Raw genomic sequence first — 25,014 nt, 5'->3', positions numbered from 1 at the left:
TTATAGGACTCCAGTGAGCTAATCAAGGCCCATGCTGAATGGGCAGGGCCACAGCTCCATGGAAACTATCCAGCTAGAGTCATTGCCCACAGTTGGGTGGGTCACAGCTTGATGGAAACATTCAAAGAATTATAATCTAATCAACACTGATACATCTGTCCACACAAGATTACATCAAAGATAATGGTGTTTTACAGGACCTAAAACATTCAAACTGGCACACCCACCATCAAAGTAAACCATAGGCCAGGCAGTTCTCCTTCACTCTGCTGGCTGGGGAGACAAGAGGGCTTTTCTTATACTATTGCTGTAGACTGCACAGCAACCCACTGTCTCTTAACTCAGTACTGATGCCAAACACTACCTGAAAACTAAGGATATTGAATGAGAGAAAAACCTCTGTCCTTCCTTCTACCAAAGAAGCTCCCACCCAAGGTGATTGGTTTAGACCCAATCACTTAGCTAGTTTTTAAGAATCTATATTTCCAAGACAAGCAATATTGAAACAGTATTCCTGTTTTCTAGCACATCTACCCCCAAAGTTGTGACTAATTTTGAGGATTGTAACATTTAGACATTTCGTGAATGTAAATGCAAACTCTATTGCTTTTAGTCTCTTATAATCTCTCTTGTTCTCTCTCTTACTTTTTCTCTCTCTATATCCATTTTTCCATATACTTGTAATGTGTGTTTGTGTGTGTGTGTGTGTGTATGTGTGTGTGTGTGAAGATTTGAAGCTTTTGTGTTATCTACTTGACCTGAATCTCCTGAGTTCCTCCTACCTGCTTTGGTAAATTGGGCTCCAGTCCCCAAAATGTTGACAGTGATTTGTACTTTCAGATGAAGAATTTGTAACCCGGTTGCTAAATTCTTAGTCCATTGCCATCTGACAACTCATGAAACACTGAGACACCTATTTATATGGGTCAATAAAATTAAGCCGTGCATTTATGATATTACCAGACCATCTAATATAACTGCAGTTTAGGCGATTAAAAATTTTGAAATCTGAATATTCTTGGTATTGTCTAAGTACATTATCCAGCTTCAAAAATCTTTAATGATGCCTCATTGCTTATAGTGTTGGAGCAAAACCTTAGCATAGCATTAAAAGGCATTTATGATATGGCTTCTGCCTATTTTTGACATCAATTCTCCTCATTTTCCATTTTTATTTTCAATTCTGTTACAACAATGGGACACTGTCAAACATTAATCGTTTATGTTTTTATGAGGGCAGAGACCAAAGCCCCTTCAACTCTGCTTTATCGCTAACACTGAGAACAATTTCTATAATAATCCTTAGTAAATAAGTGTTTATTAATTTGTTCAGGAGATTATTTTAAGATCTTAAAATGTGCCAGGAAATTTATTAGAAACTCGGTGGAAAAGATTGAAAGCAATCAAGTTTATGACTTGTAGAGCTTGCTCTCCTGCCAAATTACAGCATTAACACAAATATTTAACAGTATTAACTGGGAACTGACAACCATGAGCCACCGTCTGCACAATCCCAGTTACATGTTGGGATGTCTGTTTTGTTTTTGGAATCTGAAGATATGGAAGCAGTTGGAAATGGCCAGAGAGAAAGCATGATAAATAAACACCTGTGACCAGAATACCTGGAGAGGAAACTACAGCGTAGGTGAAGAGAGAGTAATTCTATTTCTTACTGTTTCTTCAGTTTCTAATTTCTGTCTTTGAACTCCATTAAATGACTTTGCAATTGAAAATACCTACTTATGATATTTGAATCCTAGGGCTTTACTTCCTTTTGGTAAGAGAATTTTATATTATATTTTAAGGTATACACACTTTGCCACCTTGAAGTAAAAATGGGCTTCTGTTCCTTTCTTTAATTTTCATATCTCCCATGTAATACTTTTCTCACAGGAATTGGATAATGTCCATGTAACTTTTAAAAATCAAGTGATATTTTAGTTATGATACATAACAATCAGCAAAGCCAGTATCTTTGTTTCCACATTTAACAACATTTATTTCATTTTTCTCATAGTATCTGTCAGTTTTACCAAATTTACTTGCCTTTTTCCCAAATATATTTTGATCAGTGCTCTCCTTATTTTTCAGAACCCTCTTCAGGGCTTCCATCAAACAGAAGCAGAAGAGACAAAAAAGTCTTTATCATTGCTGACTTATCAAGTATGTAAGTTGTTTTTGAATCAGGCACTAGTAAAGAAAGTGCTCCAAAAGGTGGAATAACAATTTTAAATTATATTTGAAAACAAGAATCAATTAGGAATTGGCCCTTTGGAGCTTACTTTTATTTACAGTTCTCAATGCTTTTTTTAAAAAATACATACTGGGAAAATTCTTCATCTTGTCAGTGTTCAGGGCTGCTAAATGTCTAATCTCGTACTCTTTAAGATTTTGAACTCCTCAACTGCAATTCTTCTATTTTCTATTTTATGTATTGATCTCTCATATAAAAATTTTTACAAAAATTGTTGTTACCCTTTTTTAAGTTAGATACAGTTATTAGCTTTAAAAAAAAGTTTATAAAACCACTCTTCCATATGGATGACACTATCCTTCAAACAGAATTCTAGGATACTTATACCCATAGCAATTAATGCATTTGACATAATTTTCCTATATATCTACCTGGTTCCATTCATAAATAAACATTATTTCTAGGTTTCTATCTCTTTGAATTATAAACAATCATAAATATAATATTGTTTTCCTTTAGTAACTCATTTTTACAAAAGATCTTCCAAGTCATATCTTAAGTGTTGTGGTGGATTGAATTGTGTACACCAGTTTGGACATGTCCTCAGTCTTGGTCCATATTCTGGTGAATGCAGACCCATTTTAAATAAGATCTATTCATGTTACTTTCATTAAGTTGTGTCCAAATGAATCATGTGGGGTATTGCTATCGCAATTACCTAAAAATGTGTAAAATTTCTTCTAAGACCTTGCCAGATACACCTTTAATGTCCATATTTCTATCAACATTCTGCCTATGATGAATTATGCATTCTATACGGCAATACAGACTTTCTCTGCAGCTCTCACTTATTTTTGAGACCTTAAAATTCTTCTAGCCTCTACCCATTACCCAATCCCAAAGTTGATTCCGTATTTTTAGGTATTTACAACTATAGCACCCCACTTTCCTGCATCAAAAATGTTTTAGCTTCCCAACTGCTAAAACAGATGCTATAGAAAGGTTGGTTTTAACAACAAGAATTTGTCAATTCATGGTTTTAGAGGCTTCCTCATATGGACAATATCTTCTGGTTGTCATACAATTTGGGAGGTTTCTTGACTTTTCTGTTACACGATAACACACATGGTGATGTTTTGTCTGTTCTCTTCTGGGTCCAGCAGATTGTGGCTCCTCACCATGGTTTCTTTCTCTGCCTGACCTTCACTCTGCTTATGAAGGACATCAGTAATCTGGTGTAAAGCCCAACTTGATTCAATTGGGCCACACTTTAAATGAAGTAACATCTTGAAATAATCTTACTTACAATGGGACTACATGAATCAGAATGCAAATGTGAACCAAGACCAAGAACTTGCCCAAAATAAGGTACACAATTCAATCCACCACATATACCTTAGGGATAGTCATTTTATTGTACTAAACAAAACATTTCTGTAGCTTCTGACTTACAAAGAGTTCTAAATCAGGTTCCATGCTTTTAACTATGTTTTTCTCGTTACAGCAGCCTGATTTATTTTAATAGTTTTTCAGTTTCACTTTTCCCAAAATTCCTAGGTTGTCATTTTAGTCAAGTTCAAAAATGGGCCAGTTTTAAATAGAATTTTCAAGGTTAGGATTATTTTATTTAATACATGCCCTCCCTTGAAGAATGCCAGTGTCCAAACCAGCTCTCAAAGGGCTCAGATTGGTGCAGCACCTAGACCAAAAAAAAAAAACACGAGGCACAGAGTCAGACATGAAAGTTATTAGGACTTACAAACAGGAGAGGGTTCCCCAGTGGTGACTGTATGGGGAAAATGGAGTTAGAGCTTTGCAAGGTTGGGAAGTGCAAAGGGCATCTTATAAGGGTTAGGACAAAGACATTCTATGGGGTATGAAAACAGAGTTTCAGCAGGTTCTCATGACACAGGGGTCTGGAGGTTTGTTACCAACAATGATCAGGGGAGGAGAGTTTCAATGCTTTCTTTATGATACCATCTGAACACTCTTTCCCCCTCTGAGGAAGTCTGATGACCTTTAACTTCTGTCCCAGTCAAGTAGGTGGCTATGTGCAATAACTTACTCTCAATATGGTGGGGGATCCCAGGCCCTGGGTCTCCACAGCCAGATTTAGTAAGAATAAAAATGCATGTCATAAAATTAAATTCAAATTTCAGATAAACAACAATTTTTTAGTATATGTCCAATATATTGGATTGTCCCAATATGTCCGAAAAAAATTCATTGTTTGCTGCAATTCTAATTTAACTGTGTACCCTGAATTATATGTGGCAATTCCAACTTCTTTTATTTTCATTTCCAAATTTGACTCTCTCTCCCATTCTCTATATTAAATACCATTCATATCTATTATGTTGGCTAATTTTCTATGGTTCCTTCCATTAAAACTTCTTCAAAAGATAGAAACAGGCCAATGAAATAGGAAGAGGTGAACAAGAGAAGAGAAAGATGAAAAGAGGAGGCCCGAGTTACTCATAAGACGTACATAAGTCAAGTCTGCAAGGATAGGAAGCAATGTGAGAGAATCATGCAGAGATTGTAATTGGAAAAAATTCCAAAGAGAGGGGAAAAATGTACAATTAAATAAGAAGTGGAGTTTTGTAGAAAGCAGCCAAATTCCTAAAGGAACTTTTTGAAGCTATGTAGCCCAGGGCCACTAAGCTGCCATGAGGCAGAGTGAACCTGGATTCAAACTCAGGTCAGTCAGATTTCAGAGAAAAGACTCTTAATCACTTTGATGCTAAATAAATGACCCTGCTTTTTATGAGCTATATCCCTTCATGAAAAAGTCTCCCAATGTACCACATTCTGTCATATTCCTTTTGGAATATAGCTTCCTAATGTATTTTTACAGTGTTTTGTATGAACATTTTGTAGATGAACTTTAGCACTGCTTTACTGATCTTTTATTTGCAAATACATTTCCCCCCAGTTTGCTGTTTGATTCCCTTCAATGAAGTTTTGTTTTTTTCTAATTTACAGATTTTTTGTGAATTTTTCTTTATGATTTTTTTCATGTTCTTATGATCTCCAAATACCTTTGCCATGATATAAATTCACCCATATTTTACTGTTTTGTTTTTATTTTTTTTTAACTTCAATCTATCAGGATTTATCTTAGTCTTTGGAGTTATATGAGAAACTTAGAGAGTTTTCATTTTCTCCAAAAACCTGTCAGGAGTATTCTCTGTTCATTTGTGTATAAAGACTTACTTCCATTAACTATGCTCTCTAATCACAGATCTGTATAGTACTTACAGACACTCCTCAGAACAGCAGTTCTATATATGTGTAATATTTACCAAGACTGACATCCCCCAGCTCATTTTCTGCTGTTAGGAATCATACATACAAATATCCTCCAAAAAGCATGGTCTCTTTTTCCTCTACTGTGGTCTCTAATTCTCTCAATTTGGAAATTTTCCATAAACTATTAATCCCTAAGTTTTAAATACTGTGCTGCAAGTATTAATATCCTGTGGTACATCTTTGTTGATGAGCCTAATAGCATATTGATTAATATTCCAGGCACTAGATTAAAATAGTTTGTGTTTGAATCTAAGCTTTCCTCTCTATTATCTATGTTATATATGATGTTAAGCCATATGTGCCTCAATGTCTTCACACATGCACAAAACTGAGGTAATAATTGCTTTCCATAAGGTCATAGTGAGAATTAAATGGATATTGCAAAGGTGATAAATCATGTAGCAGAGTGGGGAGAACATAGTCAAAATTCTTAGTTTCTGTATAGCAAAATTTTTAAGAAAACAGGACTTAAACTTAGTCATGTATGTTTGAAGCACTTTCTTACTGTTGGTATGACTCTAGAAAAATTTCCTTATTTACAATATTAATATAATTTTATCCAGCTCAATGTATTAACTGTATAGTACAAGGGAGTTGTTAAGAGTATTTAAGTAGCTAGTAAAGTAGTTAAGGAGTTGGAAAAACTTCTTACAAGTATGGGATTTGGGAATAGGAAATTTGTGTTTACATCCTTGAAAAAACACTTGCAATATTGCAACTCTGAAAACCTTACCTTCATTTCCTCCTTTTAGAAATAGAGACAATAATGGCAAATAACTTTTATGGTTGTTAGAGACCATACATGAGATAACACACATTTGGCACCTAGAATAGCACCTGACAGGTGAGACGTACTCAGTATAATTATGTTATTAGTAGTAGTAAGTTCTCTCTTGAAAGGACCTTGATATGAAATTTCTCCTCATTTCAACATCACATCTTATATTTGTTTCTTTATTGAGCTTGTTAAGCCTTTTGCGTATGTTTATTTTCTCTTTTCTGCCTTGTAATCTCCTTTATGATTTTCTTCTCCTGATCTTATTCTATCCCAATTCTTTTCATTAATATTTCCAATTCCCCTTCCTTTCACATGTGTCTTTACATATTGATTTTGCATTATCCATTGAGGAAGCCCTCCTTCACATAAAACTCATTTAATTTCAGAAGAAATAAGGTCACATAATTGAATAGCACACTACATTTCACAAATCTAGTTCACAATTGAATGAGTTAAGAATCACCTCATTAAAATCGCAAATTAAACAGAATCTAGTTAAAAACTTCTGATCACATGATCATCTAAATATCTTTATGTAATTTAATAATTACAAATATGTTCATTATAGTCTAAAATATTATTTTCAAACTGTGCATCAGAACACATTATTAGGTTATTAAATCAGTTTAATGGATTAAGCCCAGCACTAAAATAATAGAATAGACAAAATTGAATAGAATAGTTTGGAATAGAAAAATATAATTAAATAAAAGGAATGGAATAGAATGGAATAGGGCAGAACAGAACAGAACAGATTAGAATGAGACTTGGTAGAATAGGATAGAGAATAGAGTAGACTAGAGCAGATGACCACTATTAAAAGGTAGCATAGTGTTTTTTGAAACTTTTTTTATTCCATAATTATGTATATCCTTTAACTCTTTCACCATATTTTCCTTCAAATCATTGAATATTGATTTAGCAGATTTGTTTAAGTGCTTTTGCTTAGTTTTTTCAACTCCTATACCTCGTTTGAAGTATCAGTTTTTTCCTTTGACTGGGTCATAACTTCATGCTTCCTAATATGATTTGTGATTTTTTGCTGTTGTCTAGGCACCTGACTTTCTTGATTAGTTTATTTTGGAGTTCATTTTCTCTCTTTTGCCTAGGGTTTTCTTGTGGTTGCTTTTGTTCTCTATCTGTTCTTTCACATTCAGTTCAATTTATTCTAGACCCCTAGCATATCTTCTGTTTAACTGATCAGAATTTTTTAGCTCTTGTTTTTCTGATTCTTGCCCTTCCTATATGGAAGTTTTTTGAGATTGCCCTTTTTATGTATGTGCAGTTGTTTCAACTCCAGGATAAGCTCTCACTTCCTTCTTCCACCTCAGGGAATGTTGATCTGCTGTTTCTTTTGTTTTGTTTTTTGCCTCTTTATATTTTTAACACCCCTTTCATTACATCTAGCAAGTTTTACCTGGAGTTCTGGCACTGGGAGGAGGGTGTCCCCAAATATGATCAATGACAATCAGATATTTTCAGACAGGTCAAGCCCAGGACTCATGAAGAAAGTGTAATCAGTAGGATGCCCGTCTTTCCTGTCAAGCCTCTTAATTCTGTGTTTTTCATGTCTTGCCCAGCAGATGGTGCTTGTCAGCTTGCTGCTCCACACCAATGTAAAACTGTACTATGCCATTAACTCTCAGTGGACCCTGCCCCCGCAAAGGGTGTGGTTGAGACAGACGGTGAGGCTGAAGACATGCTTAAACTGTTTCTGTTTTCCATCTCCTAGTATCTGAATTCTCTAAATAACAGTCACCACCTGTGCTGGGCATTGTCCCCCTCTTATTTTTTTGAGGGAAGCCATTCTTCAACCTCCTGTTCTCAGAGGGTAGAAAAGTTACAGGTCTCTCAAGCATTCCCATTTACCCCCTGCCAGGAATGTGGTTGAGACAGGCTGTTTTCCATGTTTTGTAATTTGAAACTGTTGCATGTTTGAGACAGGCTGGTCTCCACTTTTTGTGGGTTGAAACTGCTGCTGATATCCCAGACCCTGGGGTCTAAATCCTCTGAAGGGTACTTTCCACTTGCACTTGACCTTCCCCTCCCCCTTTTCTTGTGGAAGATATGCCCTTTAGGGTACTATGTCCTTCACCTGATTGGTTATTTTATCTCTCAATCATTCCTCAATTCCTCCCTTGCCTGGGACAATGCTGTAACTGAGAATGTCTGCTGCTTTATTTAATGGGCTGCCAAAAGTGAAAAAAGAAAGGAAGGAAGGAAGGAAGGAAGGAAGGAAGGAAGGAAGGAAGGAAGGAAGGAAGAAAGAAGGAAGAAAAGAAAAAAATGGTTTTCAGAGCTGGTACCTACCATCCCATGTTCACCAATAAAGAACCAGAGTTGGTACCTGGCCCTTTGTGCCCCTTTATTTGGAGCACAGTCCTTTTCCAGTATTGTAAGCTCAGCCAACTTCAAAAGTCTGTTTTATTCATCATCCCTGCCTCCTAACTGCTGATGAGAGATCTCTTGGTTTCTTTTGTGTTTGCCTTGTAGATTTATCTGTGCTCAGAGCTTGTATTCAGCAGTCTGAATTTTTTAACCAAATCTGCAATTGGAGTTTGGTTGAGCTTTCATTCTCTTTCTTCTAGTAGAGAGGGCTTCCGTTTTCCACCATGGAGAGACTCTGAGACAGCCATCTGTGCCAATGAGTGAGGTACACTCGCTTCCACAGTGTGGAAGAATTTACTTGCAACTCTGGGCTGTGATCTCGACCTTTCCACGCATTCCAGGCTAGTGTGTGATGTGCATCTGATCACAGAAGTCCCCAAGACAGTTGTTTTAGAAGTTCCTGGTTATTTACTGGTAGTCCTAGATAATGAACTAAATCCCACAACTCCTTATATCTCCATCTTTCCCCACCTCTGCAATATTTTTAACAATAGTTACCTTTGTTACAATTGATGAAAGATTACTAAAATAGAAACATTAACCATTATCCATAGTTACATTACATTAAGAGTAATTTCCCATATACTGCCCTATTATTAACACCTTGTATTAATGTCATAATTTGTTATAATTTATAAAATAACTTATACTTTTATTCTTACCTGTTTATGGTCCATAGTCTACAAAATGTCCACTGTGGTATACAGTACCATGTTTCTCATTTTTTATTCTAGTAGCATATATGACCTAAAGTTTCCCCTTTTAACCACATTCATTTATACAATTCAGTGATGTTAATTACACTCACAATTATGTGCTACCATCACCGCCAACCATTTATAAACATTTAAACCAACCTAAATAGAAATTATCTATGAATTAATCATCAACTCCTCATTCTCTAATCCCATCTATCATCTGGTAGCCTAGATTCTATATTCTGACTATATGTGTTTGCTTATTATGATTAGTTCATATCAGTGAGATCATGCAATATTTGTCTTTTTGTGCCTGGCTTCAGCAAATTGTCCTCAAGTTTAATCTACTTTATCCCAGGCTTCGGGATCTCATTTTTTTTATGGCTGACTAATATTCCATTATATGTATACACCACATTTTTTTTTATCCCCTCATCATTTGATGGACACATGGGTTGTTTCCAATTTTTGGCAATGTTAATAATGCCATTATGAATATCAGGGTCAAAATATATGTTCAAGTTCTGCTTTCAATTGCTCTGGGTATGTATCTAGTAGCAAGATTGCCATGTCATATGGTTATTTTATACTTATCTTCCTGAGGAACTGCTAAACTGTCTTCCAGAGAGGCTATTGTGCTATTTCTCCACATCCTTTTGAAAACTTGTAATTTTCAGTTTTTTGTAATAGTAACCATTCTAGTCAGTGTTACATGATATCTCACTGTGGTTTTGATTTGCATTTCCAAAATAGCTATTGATGTTGACCATCTTTTCATGTGCTCCTTAGCATTCGCATACCCACTTTGGAAGAATGTCTGTTCAAGTTTCTGCCCATTTTAAATTGAGTTGTTTGCTTTCTATTTTTGAGTTATAGGATTTTTTTGTATGTTCTGCATATTAAACCCTTATTGGATATGTGGTTTCAAAATATTATCTCCCATTGAGTAGGTTCATCTTTTTACTTCCGTTATAAAGCCCTCTCATGCACAAAAGTTTTTTAATTTTGAGGAGGACCCATTCATAGATTTATTCTATCATTTCTTGTGCTTTGGGTGTAAGGTTCAAGAATGCCTAACATGAGGTCCTGAAGATACTTCCCTGAATTTTCTTCTGAGAGTTTGGTAGTTGTAAATTAAGGTATTTGGTACATTTTGAGTTAATTGCTGTATATGGTGTGAGCTGGGGTGGTCCTCTTTCATACTTTTGTATATGGATTTCCAATTCTCCCATACCATCTTTTGAAGAGACTATTCTTTCCCAATTGAGTGGACTTGGTAGCTTTGTCAAAAATCAATTGGTCATTGTGTGAAGTCTATTTCTGAACTCTAAATTTGATTCCCTTGGTCAATATATCTATCCTTGTGCCAGTAAAATGCTGTTTTGGCCACTGTGGCTTTAGAGTATGGTTTAAAATCAGGAAATGTGAGCCTTCCAACTTTGTTATAGATACTTTTGGCTATTTGGAGCCCCTTACCTTTCCAACTAAATTTGATAATTGACTTTTCCATTTCTGGAAAGCAGGCTGCTGGAATTTTCATTGGGATTCTGTAGAATCTGTAAATCACTTTGGGTAGAATTGACATCTTAATGCTAGCTATATTTAGTCTTCCAATATATGAACATGGAATGTCCTTCCATTCATTTAGGTCTTCTTTGATTTATTTTAGCAATGCATTGTAGTTTTCTGTGTACAAGACTTTTTCATCCTTGTTTAAATTTATTCCTAGATATTTGATTTTTTTAGGTGCTATTGTAAATGCAATGCTTTTTTTATTTCTCCTCAGATTGCCCATTAATAATGTAACAAAACATTGATGAATTTTGCGTGTTGATCTTGTACCCCACTACTTTGCTCAATTCACTTATTAGTTCTAGTAGCTTTGTTGTAGTTTTTCTGGGCATTCTATGTATAGGATTGTGCCGGTTTGAGTGTATTGTGTCCCCCAAATGCCATTATCTTTGTGGTCTTGTGTGGGGCAGAAATTTTGGTGCTGGTTAGATTTGCTTGGAATGTGCCCCACCCAGCTGTGGGTGAGGAATTTGATGAGATGTTCCCGTGGAGGCATGGCCCCGCCCATTCGGGGTGGGCCTTGATCAGTGGAGCTATATACATGAGCTGACTCAAAGAGAGGGAACGGAGTGCAGCTGTAAGTGATGTTTTGAAGAGGAGCAAGCTTGCTAGAGAGGAACATCCTTGGAGAAAGCCATTTTGAGGCCAGAGCTTTGGAGCAGATGCCAGCTGCCTTCCTAGCTAGCAGAGGTTTTCCGGACGCCATTGGCCATTCTCCGGTGAAGGTATCCGATTGCTGATGTGTTACCTTGGACGCTTTGTGGCCTTGAGACTGTGACTGTGTAGTGAAATAAACCCCTTTTTTATAAAAGCCAGTCCATCTCTGGTGTTTTGCATTCTGCAGCATTAGCAAACTAGGACAGATTTTGGTACCAGAGAAGTGGGGTGCTTTTGCTGCTGAGTTTGCAAATACCAAACATGTTGGAACGGCTTTTCAAATGGATAAGGGGAAGATTCTGGAAGAATTGTGAGAAGCTTGATAGAAAAGGCCAAAACTGCTTTAAAGAGACTGTTTATGGAAATATGGAGTCTAAAGATACTTCTGATGAGGACTTGAGCAGAAATGATGAATGTGTTGTTGCCAACTGGAAGAAAGGTGATCCTTGGTTTAAAGTGGCACAGAATTTGGCAAAATTGAGTCCTGGTGTCAGATGGAAGGAAGAATTTGAAAGCGACAACCTGGAATACTTAGCTGAGGAGATCTCCAGACTACCTTTGGAGGACGTACCCTGGCTTCTCCTTGCAGCTTATAGTAAAATGCGAGCGGAAAGAGATAAACTTAGAACTGAACTCTTGGGTTTAAAGAGTCCAGAAGCTGATCACTTGGAAAATTATGAGCTTCCAGGGGGTGGAATCCCAGAAGCTACAGCCCAGTGTGAGGATATAACCAAACATGGAACCCCGCCACCATTTCAGTACAAGCCGAGATTGAAAAAGGAGTTAAGCAGAAAGGATTTGTGGAAAGTCCTATTGTCTAATGGCTTTGACCCCTGTGTGCTTCACGCAAAGCCAACAGAATTTTTGCAAGATCTTTATAGACAGAGCCATTGCTGGTCTGGACTGGAGGAGACAGACAAAGAAAAAATTAAAGGAAAAATCTCTTCAAAGACAGAGCCATGGAGGTTGAGGTCTGGAGTCAGGAGGTCTCGGGCTGGGAGAGCGGAGCAGCCCACATGCATGGAAAGGGTGAGTTTGCCCTGGAGGTCGAGGGTGGGCTTTCCACCTTGATGCTCTGGAAGAGTTTTGCCATCTGAGGTCCCAAAGAGGGCGGAGCACATTCCCAGGGAATTGAGGAGAGCCTGGCTGCCACCACACTGTTCTGAAGGGGTTGAGCGTGTGTCCCGGAGATGGAAGGGAATCCGGGAGCTGCCCTGATGTTTGAGGAGGGTGGGGCCGAGAAGGTGGTCTCCCCAATGTGTGGATATGTTGGAGCACTCACCCAAGCATTTGGAGAGAAAAGGGCTGCCACAAAGGTACTTAGGGAGCATTAGACTCCCGCTCTCTCAAGCCCTAAGGATGCAACGTTGTTCTGTTAATGACTCTCAGACTTTGAAATCTAATGGAGTTTGTCCTGCGGGTTTTAGGAACTGTTTTGCTCCTGTTAACCCTGTTTTCCTTACTGTTTCTCCTTATGGCAATGGAAATGTTTATCCTATGAATGTCTCTCCTTTGTATGTTGGGAGCACATAACTTCTTCTAAGTTCACAGATCCACAGCTGAAGAAAGATTATGCCTTGGGACTAGCCATGCCTATAATTGATTTTGATGGGCTCTTGTGCTTGGCTTTTGTTACTGAAATGATTTAAGTTTTTGTGGTGTTGTGATGGAATGAGTGTATTTTGTATTTGAAAAGATAATGTCATTTTGGGGTCCAGGGGGTGGAATGTGCTGGTTTGAGTGTATTGTGTCCCCCAAATGCCATTATCTTTGTGGTTTTGTGTGGGACAGAAATTTTGGTGCTGGTTAGATTTGCTTGGAATGTGCCCCACCCAGCTGTGGGTGAAGATTTTGATGAGATGTTCCTGTGGAGGCGTGGCCCCGCCCATTCGGGGTGGGCCTTGATCAGTGGAGCTATATAAATGAGCTGACTCAAAGAGAGGGAACAGAGTGCAGCTGTGAGTGATGTTTTGAAGAGGAGCAAGCTTGCTAGAGAGGAACATCCTGGGAGACAGCCATTTTGAGGCCAGAGCTTTGGAGCAGATGCCAGCTGCCTTCCTAGCTAGCAGAGGTTTTCCGGATGCCATTGGCCTTCCTCCGGTGAAGGTACCCGATTGCTGATGTGTTACCTTGGATGCTTTGTGGCCTTGAGACTGTGACTGTGTAGCGAAATAAACCCCCTTTTTATAAAAGCCAGTCCATCTCTGGTGTTGTGCATTCTGCAGCATTAGCAAACTAGAACAAGGATCATACCATCTGCTGTGATGATTTGAGATGGTATGCACCTCAGATCATCATGTTCTTAAAGTTAATCCATTATTGTTGTAAGTGGGACCTTTTGATTAGCTTACTTCAGTTAAAGCATGGCCCAGTGTTCATCTTAATCCTCTTCCTGTAGACATGTATAAGAAAATGAAATTCAAGGAAAGAGAGAAACCCACAGAAGCAAGAACCCAAGAGAAATGAAACCTAGAAGAGGAGGGAGAAACCAGCAAAAGCCACCATAAACCTTGCCATGTTACAGAGGAGTACAGGATCACTGGTAGTCTTCAGAAAGATTATCATCTTCATGATGACTTGATTTGGAAATTTTCATGGCCTCATCACTATAAGCTTGTAAGCTAATAATTTCAGCAGCTTAACAAATTAGAACAGATTTTGGATTAAGAAGTGAGCTGCTGATATGCAAATACCAAAAATATGGAAATGGTTTTATAAATGGATAAAGGTAAAATTCTGTAATGATTATGAGGTTGTTAATAGAAAATGCGTAGCTTGCTTTGAAGAGACTGTTGGTAGAAATACGGATGTTTTAGGTTCTTCTGATAAGACCTTAGATGTAAATGGTGAATGTGTCATTGCAAATGGGAAGGAAGGTGATCCTTGTTTTAGAGTGCCAGAGAACTTGACAAAATTGAGTTCCGATATATGATGGAAAGCAGAATTTGAGAGAGATGAGCTTGGATATTTGGCTGGGAAGATATCCAAGATAAATGTAGATATGCTTCCTGGAGTCTCCTTGCAGCTTACAGTGAAATGCAAGAGAAAGGGGATAGGCTAAGAACTGGCCTCCTTGCACAAAGAAACCAGAAATTGATGATTTGGAAAATTCTGAGCTTTTGGAAAGTGAGTCCCCGTAGAATAGTGCTCCATGTGAGGTTTTAACTGAACATGGATTCAGTCAGCCATGTCAGTGCAAGTCAGGGTTGGAAATGCAGTTATCCAGGAAGGATCTGTGGGAAAACCTACTGTTTGATACTTTTGATCCTTGTGTAGTACAGGCAAAACCAAAAAGTATCTTGTGAGATCTGTATGAGTGAACCACTGCCAGCCTGGACTAAAAAGGACTGAAAAGGGACAAATTTAAGGAAAAATGACTTAAAAGGTAGAATCGTGGAGGCTGAGGTCTAGACTGAAGAAATCTTCTTGGACCAAGAGAGTGGACCCACCCATGTATGTGGAAAGGGTGATTATTATGCCTCAGAATTGGAAAGGGAAGCCCTTCTACTTCATGTTCAGGAAGAGTGTTACCACCTCAGGCTTGTCAGATGCCTGGGAGATTGCAGAGAGGCTGGCTTCCACTCCAGTGTTTGATGAGGTTGGATCCTGAATCTAGCCACCACCGTGAAACTTGAGAAGGGTGGAGCCTAGAGTCTCGCTGCCACCACAATAAATGACAATGGTGGAGCCTGTACATCACCCCAATGATTGAAGATGTTGGAGCCTTTAGCCCAGTATTTGGGAACAACATGGCCACTGCACAACCCCTTGGAAATGGTGAGGCTGCCACTCCATCAGGCCTGGAGGGCAAACCATTGTTCCATTGATGACTCTCAGATCTTGAAATCTAATGCAGTATGTCATGCAGGGTTTCAGAATTGTTTGGGACCCATGACCCCTGTTTTCCTTCCAATTTCTCTCTGGGGTGATGTTCATCCTATCAGTCCCCCTCTTTTGTATATTGGAAGCAGATACCTTGTTCTCTAAGTTTCACAGTTCTACAGCTGGAGGGAAATTGTGCCCCAAGACAGAACATAAATATAATTGATTTTCATGAGACTTTGTACTTAGCACTGCTACTGAATTTATTCAAAAATTTTGGGATTTTGTGATGGAGTGAACATATTTTCCATATGGAAAGAATATGTCTTTTTGGGGTCCACAGGGTGGAGTGTGATGATTTGAAACTGTATGTACTAGGAAAACATGCTCTAAAATCTAATCCATTCTTGTGGTTTTGAACCCAACCTAAGGAGGAATTTTGATGATGTTGCTTCAGTTAAGTTGTGTCCCAAAGCAGTAAGGATGGGTCTTAATCTTATTACTGGACTCCTTTATAAGTGGAGTGAAATTCAGACATAGAACAAAAGCCACAGAGGGGCAAAAAAGAAGCTGAACATCAGTGGAACCCAAGAGAGAAAAGAGACACCAGGAAACACTACCATGTGCCTTGCTTAGTGACATGCTAAGGATCAAGGACACCATGCAGTCAGTCACAGAACACCAGTCTTCAGGAGGAAAGCATTGACTTGATGACACCTTGATTTATACTTTCTTTTAACTTCCAAACCACAAGCAAATAATTCAGTGATATTTGCTTGTGAAGCCCAGGAAGCTAAAACAGAAGTATATATATCTTTCCTACAATTTATTGACAGTCTTCTATGTAATATTCAATCATCAGAAAAGACAAACTGAAAAAGATATTTATTACTGGGCATAATTTTAGTAATAGGATCTATCAAAATTAATATGGTAAAACAAGTAAAATATATCCTTGAAATAAGGGAAATACAGTCTGATAGATTCTTTAAACCTTTGTACAAATACCATTAATACATATTAAAATAGACTCCATGATGTAAAGAAAATGCTGACTGTAGTGGTTCTAAGCACTTTTTTACCTTGATCTCTGCTCTTTGCCCTATGTATGAATTGCAATAAGTAAAAAAACCAGTTGTCATTTTGTCAACACATTTGCAAAAAAATTGCGGGTTACACAGGGACAAAGGTTGCCAAATATTTCTGATTCAGTATTATATTAAGTGAAAACTTCTATCAATTAATATACTGTTATTTTCTATTTAAACTTGATATCAATAGGTGAAATATATGGAATGACTTGAAAATATTTTCTCAATAATCACAGAAAAATGAATAACATTCTTTATTTTGTATCATATAAAATTCTAAGAACTGTCACTCCACAAAAGTGTTATATATTTTTTGTTTCTCTATATTAAACAAGATACCACATCCCTAATCCATGATAAACATTAGCCTAATTGGTTTGAAATGTTACTTTATTATAGAAATGTAATAACCTCACAATGAGTCAGGTATCCTGGGCTCAAGTTCCATTTCATTTATGCTGATTAACACTTAAGTAACTGTGCCAATGAGACTCTAATTCACAACACAAACTGAGCCTTTAAAACAGAAAGATTTTAAAAATTCAGGTATGTGGTGATATTGATGAAGGAGATGCAAAGCAAAATATTGGATAGTAAGACCCCAGAGATGAGTCCCGGCAGAAGACCACAGTAACCCAAAGTCCAGGAGATTGGAGGGAGGGAGCAGAGCTACAATAGCACAGGGTTGAGATCACTCATAAAATATGACAATAGAGTGGTCCTGTCCAGTGACAGCTGGAAGCATAGAATAGAAGTAGCAGCTGATGAAAATGGAAGTGGAGAAAGGTGACATATCAAAAGAAGGGGAGCCTTCTGGGAAGATGGTGGATTAGAAGAGGCAGAGCAAAATTCTTCTAAATGAAAAAGACTAGATAAAAGGCAGAAAGTGCATCAGAGCAGCAGTTTTGTGGTGCCACTGGCTGGGCAGGGACTTGTACTCCACATAGTGGGGTTTTATCTGGAGAGGGAGAGAGACTGCATTAGTATGGACTGGTGAGTGTGTTCTGTCCAGACTGCTGCCAGGGATAGGTGGCTGGAACTGGTTAATGAGCACAGGAGGGAGCATATTTCCATGAACTGTGCACCCTTTGCAGCAGTTGGCTGGAGAGAGAACCTTCAAAGTCCTGTTTTCAATGGCTTCCATGCCAGATACTTGTGGCAGGAGCTGGCAGATGAGCATGGAAAGGAGAAACTTTCCATGCCCCATGCACTTAGCAATTAGCTGGGTAAATAGCCCTTTACAGCCCTGTGGCTGAGAGTTCCTATTCTGGGGACCAGTGGCTAGAGATGGCTGCCAAGCATGGAGCAAGCAGCATACCAAGACCCATGCACCAACCTCAGCAGTTGGTTAGGGAGATAACTCTTCACAGCCCTGCCACTGAGAGCTCCCAAGAGGGAACTCAGGATACAGCTGACTTGTGACCATGCTCACTCTTCCTCCACAGAAGCCCATGTGTGCAGTCAAGAGGCGAGGGTGCCACTCCAGGTGCCCTTCCCAAAACCAAGGGACTCATGGGTGCATGACAGATGGGGACTGTGCTACACTTGAGCTGAAAGGTAAGACATGCAGCTCCATAGCCCCAGAAGGGTCCACTCAAAGCCTCAGGAATGACAAGGACCACTTTGCCCTGAGGCGGACTCCCTGCAGAACTGCACAGGGCCCATCCTCCTCCTACAAGGCTGGCAGTCCCAAGTGCACACAGAAAACTGGTGCACTGATTGGATTTCCACCTGGTTTGGACTCTGCTCAGTGAAAAAAAAATGGGGGAGAGCTGGCTTGAGGATAAGAGGTGGCTCAAGAGTACTATCTGCTGGTAGAAAAGGGAAAGCACACTCCACCAAGCAGTAGCTCTACTTATTATATATAAATGCTCAAATAATCCTGTTTCCCAAAATAATCATACCAAGATAAGCAAATGCTTTACAGCAAACAGAAAATTATAAAGCACCTGAAGAACCAAGAAGATATGCACAAGGCAAATGAACAAATTAAAAACTTGAATAGACACAAAATTTGGAGCAATCAATTAAAGAAGTGCACACAAGTCTCCAAAACAACTTCAATGAGATTGGCTAAAGACATAAAGCACATCAAGAATGCCCTAGAAGAGCATAAAGAGGAACTTGAAACAGTAAATTTAAAAACAGGATGTTGGGTAGCCGTCTCCTTAGGGCAGACTGGAGGTGGGGGTGGGCCTTTCCTCAAGGCATATCTAGCAGACTCAGCAGAATCCAGGATCCAATATCCCTAATGCCATCATTATCAATCCATATGTCCCCATCCCAATTATCAGGATCCCATTATTTTCCAATCAATGCCTTTACTTTAACAGCAGACACTCTGCAATGTTGAGATTTTAGTTTACACTGTAAATCTGCTATTCACAAAATGAGACTCTGAGTCTGATTTTCACAGATCTCAAATCTATGGCCACAGGAAATAAGATTTTCTTTCAGGGAATGCATACAAATCTTTCCCTCTCTCAAACAGCATTTATGTTTCAAATTTGAAGCCTTCAGCTCATCCTTTTCTCTTATAACTTTACCAGCATATTGAAGAACAACCAGCCAATATCATTATACCTTAACTCCACAAAATACTGTTAAAGTGTCAAAAAACACTGTCATCCAGAGCCTTAACTCATACAAGAGTATGATTAGGAGAATCAAATTGTGATGTTTTGCATATCTCCGTTGTCAACTCATGCCATGGACCATCAGTGCCATCTTGATTATTGGAAATAGAGTCATTAGTGCCTTTGAATCTAATCAGAGGAGAAAACCAATTACGAACACTCATTTTAAGATTTTGTTTCTCAAGAACCACTCCTGGTACCAAATTGTATTAGTTAGGGTTCTCTAGGGAAACAGAACTAACAGAAGATATTTGTAAATATGAGATTTTACAAAAGTGTCTCACACAACTGTTGGGGTGCATTAGTCCAAATTCCATAGGGCAGGCAGCAAGCTGGCAACTCCAATGAAGGTCTTCAATGAACTCCCCAGGAGAGGGTGGCTTGCTGAAGAAGTGAAAGTTCTCTTCTCCTTTAAAAGTCTACAGCTGATTGTATTAAATCCAATTGATTGAATTCTCTCATTGTGGAGGACACTCCCTTCTTAATGTGATCATCCACAGATGCAATCAACTGACTGATGATTCAATAAACCAGCCTTCTGATTTATTAACCAACCACAAATATCCTTGAAGTAATGATTAGGCCACTGCTTGCTTGACCAGACACCTGGGCACCATCATCTGCCAAGTTCGTATGTGAAATAGAGACTGATATCATGCATATACAAAGAAATCCTACAACTTAATGACAATAGTGCTAACAGCCCAATTATAAAATGGGCAAAAGATATGAAAAGACATTTTTTTGAAAAGGAAATATAAATGACTAAAAAACACATGAAAATACGTGCATATTCACTAGTTATTAGGGAAATGCAAATAGGACACGAGATATCATCTCATACAAATAAGAATGGCAATCATTAAAGAAACTGGAAAGTATAAATGCTAGAAAGGATGTGGAGAAATTGGAACTCTTATTCATTGCTGGTGGAAATGTATAATGGTACAGCTGCTGTAGAAGACATTTTGGCAGTTCCTCAGAAAACTAGATATCAAGTTACCCTATAATCTGGAAATTTCACTTTTCAATATGTACCCAGAGATCTGAAAGCAATGACATGAGCAGACTTTTGCACACTGACGTTCATAGTGGTATTGTTCACAATTGCCAAGAGATGGAAACAATCCAAGTGTCCTTCAACAGTTGAGTGTATAAACAAAATATGGTATATACATATGATGGAATACTCTGCAGCAGTGAGGAGGAATGAGGTCCTGAACATATGCCAACATGATGAACCCTGAAAACATAATGCTGAGTGAAATAAGCCAGACACAAAAGAAGAGATATTGTATGTCACCACTAATGTGAACTCTCTGGATAAGGTAAAATCAATGTCTTACAATGTAGATCATAGTGGACCTAGAGATAGAAGCTAGTGAAGTTGGAATGATAATGTATTGTGTACAGATATGATAATGAGGGTGAATTTGAAGGTATGGGAATGGACAGGGATGATTATGGTTCATTAATGGGGCTATAAGAATCAGTGCTGCTTTGAAGGTGAACATGATCAAAAATGGTTGTTTAAAGGCATGTAACCCACAGAGTAGCACTACAAATACAAAGAAATTTCCATGATATAATTCTAAGGTATGACACTGGTACAAAGAGTTAACAACAGAGTGGTATATGGAAAATATATTTAATAGGAATATCTTACCAGTACTACACTAATACTATGGATAAATAATTAGCAGCTGATAAGAGTTCTGGGATGTTTTGTATTATGATAATTGTTTAAAATTGAGAGAGATGATGATTGCACAAGTAACTGAAGATAATGTGACATACCAATTGTTTACCTTGGGCAGAATATATGCTGTGTGAAATTAGGAACTCCACACTAAATAAGTCAAGCCTTCAACCTTGAAGCTTGCTCTTGTGAAACTTATGGCAGTAAAAAGGAGGCTAAGCCTACCTATAATTATGCCTAAGAGGCACCTCTAAAGAACCTCTTTGTTGCTCAGATGTGGCCTTCCTCTCCCTAAGCACAAATCAACAAACAAATTCATTAACCTCCCCTTTATGTGGAACATGACTCTCAGGGGAGCAAATCTCCCTGGTGATGTCAGATATGACTCCCAGGGATGATTGTGAGCCTGGCATAGCAGGATAGAAAATACCTTCTTGACCAAAAGGGGGAAAAGAAGGGTCACAAAATAAGGTTACAGTGGCTTAGAGATTTCAAAGAGAATCAAGTGCTTCTCCTGTAGGTTTCTTTTATGCAAGCTCCAGCTACATATCCCAAGTGGCCACAGTATGCCATGCCCTAATCAATAGCAGTCCCAAAATACCTAGGTCTCTATCTGAGATTCTATACAATTTTCACTCACTAACTTTATCTCTCAGAAACTTAAATCCACCAGAGTGTTCCTATGCCAGACAAGGCCTAAAACCCAGAGGCAATAGCCTCTTTAAGAACAACAATAAGATGCAGCTCCCTTCCCCATAATGTTAACACTCTTTCTCAATATGAACAAGTTAGAGTGGTCTCTGCCTAGATACCCCTGAAGATCAAGAATGTGGTTAAATGAGAGGAAGGAGTAGCAGCAAACATGTTATAGTTTAACAAAGGATAATAAATACTGTGTCTTTATATGAATATATTTTGTAGAATAAGTAGAAGGAAATAACTGAAAATGTGGGATATAAATTCTTTGAAATTTGCTCAATACCTGCTTGTTAAATGTACTTTGAATGTTATCACCTTTCTGTAGGTATCTTATATTTCACAATAAGGAAAGAACTGAAACTGTGGAAATGTAACCCATAACATTCTTTGAAACTACCTATATAACTTACTTATTAAATTGCACTATGAAAGTTATCACCTTTATATATATATATATATATATATATATATATATATATATATATATATATATATGTTATATATTACAATAACGTAATAACTGAAATTGGAACTGTAACCCATAATAGTCTTTGAAATTTGTTAAATCCTTCTTTTAAGTTATCACTATTATGTATATATGTTAAGTTCCACAATGAAAACATATAAAAAATTAGAAGGGGACAAGTAACCTGACATTTTCTCCAACTTCTTCCCTCCCACAAGTGTCCCATTGCTGGGAACCAGGGAGAGATCAGCTAACAGTAGAGTATGGGAAGTGATGCCTGCAGGTCAGCTCCTGAAATGTAGGCAGAATATGGGAAAGGAAAGGAAAGGCTGTGGATGAACATGGTCAGTCTCTCCCATGACTACCCATGTCTAAAATAAGAATTATAGAACCACTTGTCTTAGCTTCCTAAACTGCTGAAAAGAGATACCATGAAATGGGTTGGCTTAAAGAATGGCAATTTATTAACTTACAGTTTGAGGCTGAGTAAATATCCAAATCAAGGTATTATTGAGATGATGCTTTCTTCCTGAAGACCAACTGCTGGGGACCCTTGAGTCTTCTGCCACATGGCAAGACACATGGTGGCATCTGCTTGTTTCTCCCCTTTCTTTTGGATTTCTTGGCTTTCAGCTTCTTGCTTCCATCTCTCTCTTTCTCTGTGTATTCATTTCATTTATAAAGGACTCCAGTAATAGGATTAAGTCCCATACTGACTGAGGTGGGTCACACCTTACCTAAAGTAGCCTCATCAAAAGGCCCTGCTTAGAATGTGTTTACATCCACATGAATGTATTAGATTTAAGAACATGTTTTCTCTGGGGTACATACAGCTTGACACCAACATAGAACCTTAAAAGGTGATTATTAGGATTAATTTAAAACAGTCCAATGGGCTTTGAAAATTGTCATGCTAATGAAAGGTGTTTCTATTACTGCTAGAAGGAATCAGACAGTTCCAGAACTAAAGGGTTTGTATTTTTTATAGCTTTGGATAGTTCATCTCTATGTGACCATCTCTCTGACTTTAATTTAGGGATTAATATTTCTGGGACTTAGAAAGTTCAGTGAAAATCTCTAAGAATTTGAAAAACTAAAGATGAAATGATTTGAATTCCTAAAATGAAAGTGTTAATATTCCAACATCCAGATTGCCAATGTGAGGAATTCCTCAGTTTTACTTCTCAGGAAAACTGATGAAATTTATTTTAAAAAAATAGCATTTAAAGTGTCTGGAAATAGCCAGAAGGGTAAATGACAAATAAAGAAATGCTTATATAAGAAAATCTATTAAAGCTGTATTAGAACAGCAAGAGTCTGTGACACTTGAAGCACAATGTGCTTCCAGTCTTCTTCCTCCCATCTCAGTGTGATGGCAACATCATTCCAGGTGTTTAGAGCCAGGAACACAGAGTTCCCTCTACTCCCAGATCCCATTTGAGAGCTCTAGAATCTTTTCAGGAGGTGTGAAATGTCAGCATTTCTCATGCTATCAGCATGTGCCTGATGCAGAGGTGCATGAGTACAACTGAGAGGTTAGGGCTCCCTTCTCCTGCTCAGGCTTAGAACTAAAGGAAACCATGTTTAAATGTAAAGAAAGATATGATGACAGCATTTCATCAAATGGAAAATATTAATAAATAAATAGAAATTATTTTAAAAAGAACAAAATGGAAATTCTGGACTTGAAAAGTACATAGCTAAAATGAAAATTTTAATAAAGAGCTGAACAGTAGATTTGAACTGGCAGAAAAAAGAATTAACAAACTTGGCCGTAGATTGATAGAGTTTAAATAGTCTAAATATAGAGAATAAAAAGTGAAGAAAAATGAATAGAGACTCAGAGAAATGTGTGGCATCATTAAATGCACCAAAATATGCATAATGGGATTGATAGAAGACAAGGGAGAGAAAGGAGCATTAAACTAAATACTGACTGAAAACTTCTTTTATGGAAAATATTAATCTACACATCTACAAAGCTCAATGAACTCCAAGTAGGATAAAAACAAAGGGAGCCACACACAGACACTACATAGTAAATGCTGAAAGTCAAAATTTAGGAGAAATCTTGTTAGCAGCAAAAGAAAAAGACTTCCCACATTCAAGGGGATCACAATAAGAATAACAACTGATTTCTAATCAGAAACAATGGAGACCAGAAGGCAGTTAATAATATATGCAGAGTGCTCAAAATGAAAATTTTGAAACAAAATTCTTATGTTTAGCAAAACTAACTTTCAAGTGAAGGCAAAATAAAGACCTACCCAGATAAACAAAATATGGGAGAATTCATTGCTTCCAGACATGCTTTTCAAGAAATATTGAAATGAGTTCTTTAGGTTGAGAGAAAGTGACCCCAGACAATAATTCAACTGCACACATACACACAAAACAAGGGACACTGTGAAGGTAATTAGGTAAGTATATAATACATAAAACAATGTATTTTGGCATTGATAGCATATCTTGGTGTAAGACATGTAATAATAGTACTAATAGAAGGGTAAAAAAGGAACAGAGCTATATAACTATAGAATTCCTGTATCTATTAGAATTAAGTTACATAAATCTGAAGTAGATATCTTTTTCTTTATTAGAGAAGTTGTGGTTTTACAGAACAACCATGCATAAAATACAGGATTCCCATACACCTTCCCACCAACAACACATTGCGTCAGTGAAGAACATTTGTTACAATTGATGATACCACTATTTATAACAGTACTATTAAATAAATAGTCAAAAGTTTAATTTAAGGTTCACTGTGTAGTGTAATTCCATGGATTTTTTTTAATATTCTTTTACCATATAAACAATCTAGCATTTCCTAATATTTGGCTTCTAGCAGTTACTATGCAGTATCTGTGTGTGACTCTCTTTGCATTTATCCTACTTGGAGTTCATTGAGTTTTGTAGATGTGATGGATGATGACTGTGATTAACTGTACAAATATTAAAAAGCTCTTTCATGAACTAGAACAAATGTATTATAATATTAC

The 25,014-nt window shown here is 37.6% G+C and overlaps 1 long non-coding RNA gene across 1 annotated transcript; it reads left to right on the top strand.

Annotated features, from left to right (window-relative positions):
* The first annotated feature begins 1,599 nt into the window (after window positions 1-1,599).
* Window positions 1,600-18,045, top strand: LOC119529191. The gene is made up of 3 exons (XR_005215822.1): window positions 1,600-1,645; window positions 2,092-2,163; window positions 17,958-18,045. It is a non-coding gene; the product is annotated as an uncharacterized LOC119529191 (long non-coding RNA).
* The last annotated feature ends 6,969 nt before the right edge of the window (window positions 18,046-25,014 follow it).

The sequence above is a fragment of the Choloepus didactylus genome, chromosome 3, assembly GCF_015220235.1.
Source record: "Choloepus didactylus isolate mChoDid1 chromosome 3, mChoDid1.pri, whole genome shotgun sequence".
NCBI classification, from domain to species: domain Eukaryota; kingdom Metazoa; phylum Chordata; class Mammalia; order Pilosa; family Megalonychidae; genus Choloepus; species Choloepus didactylus.
Note: the sequence above shows the minus strand (reverse complement) of the source record. Positions and strands in the feature narration are given on the sequence as shown.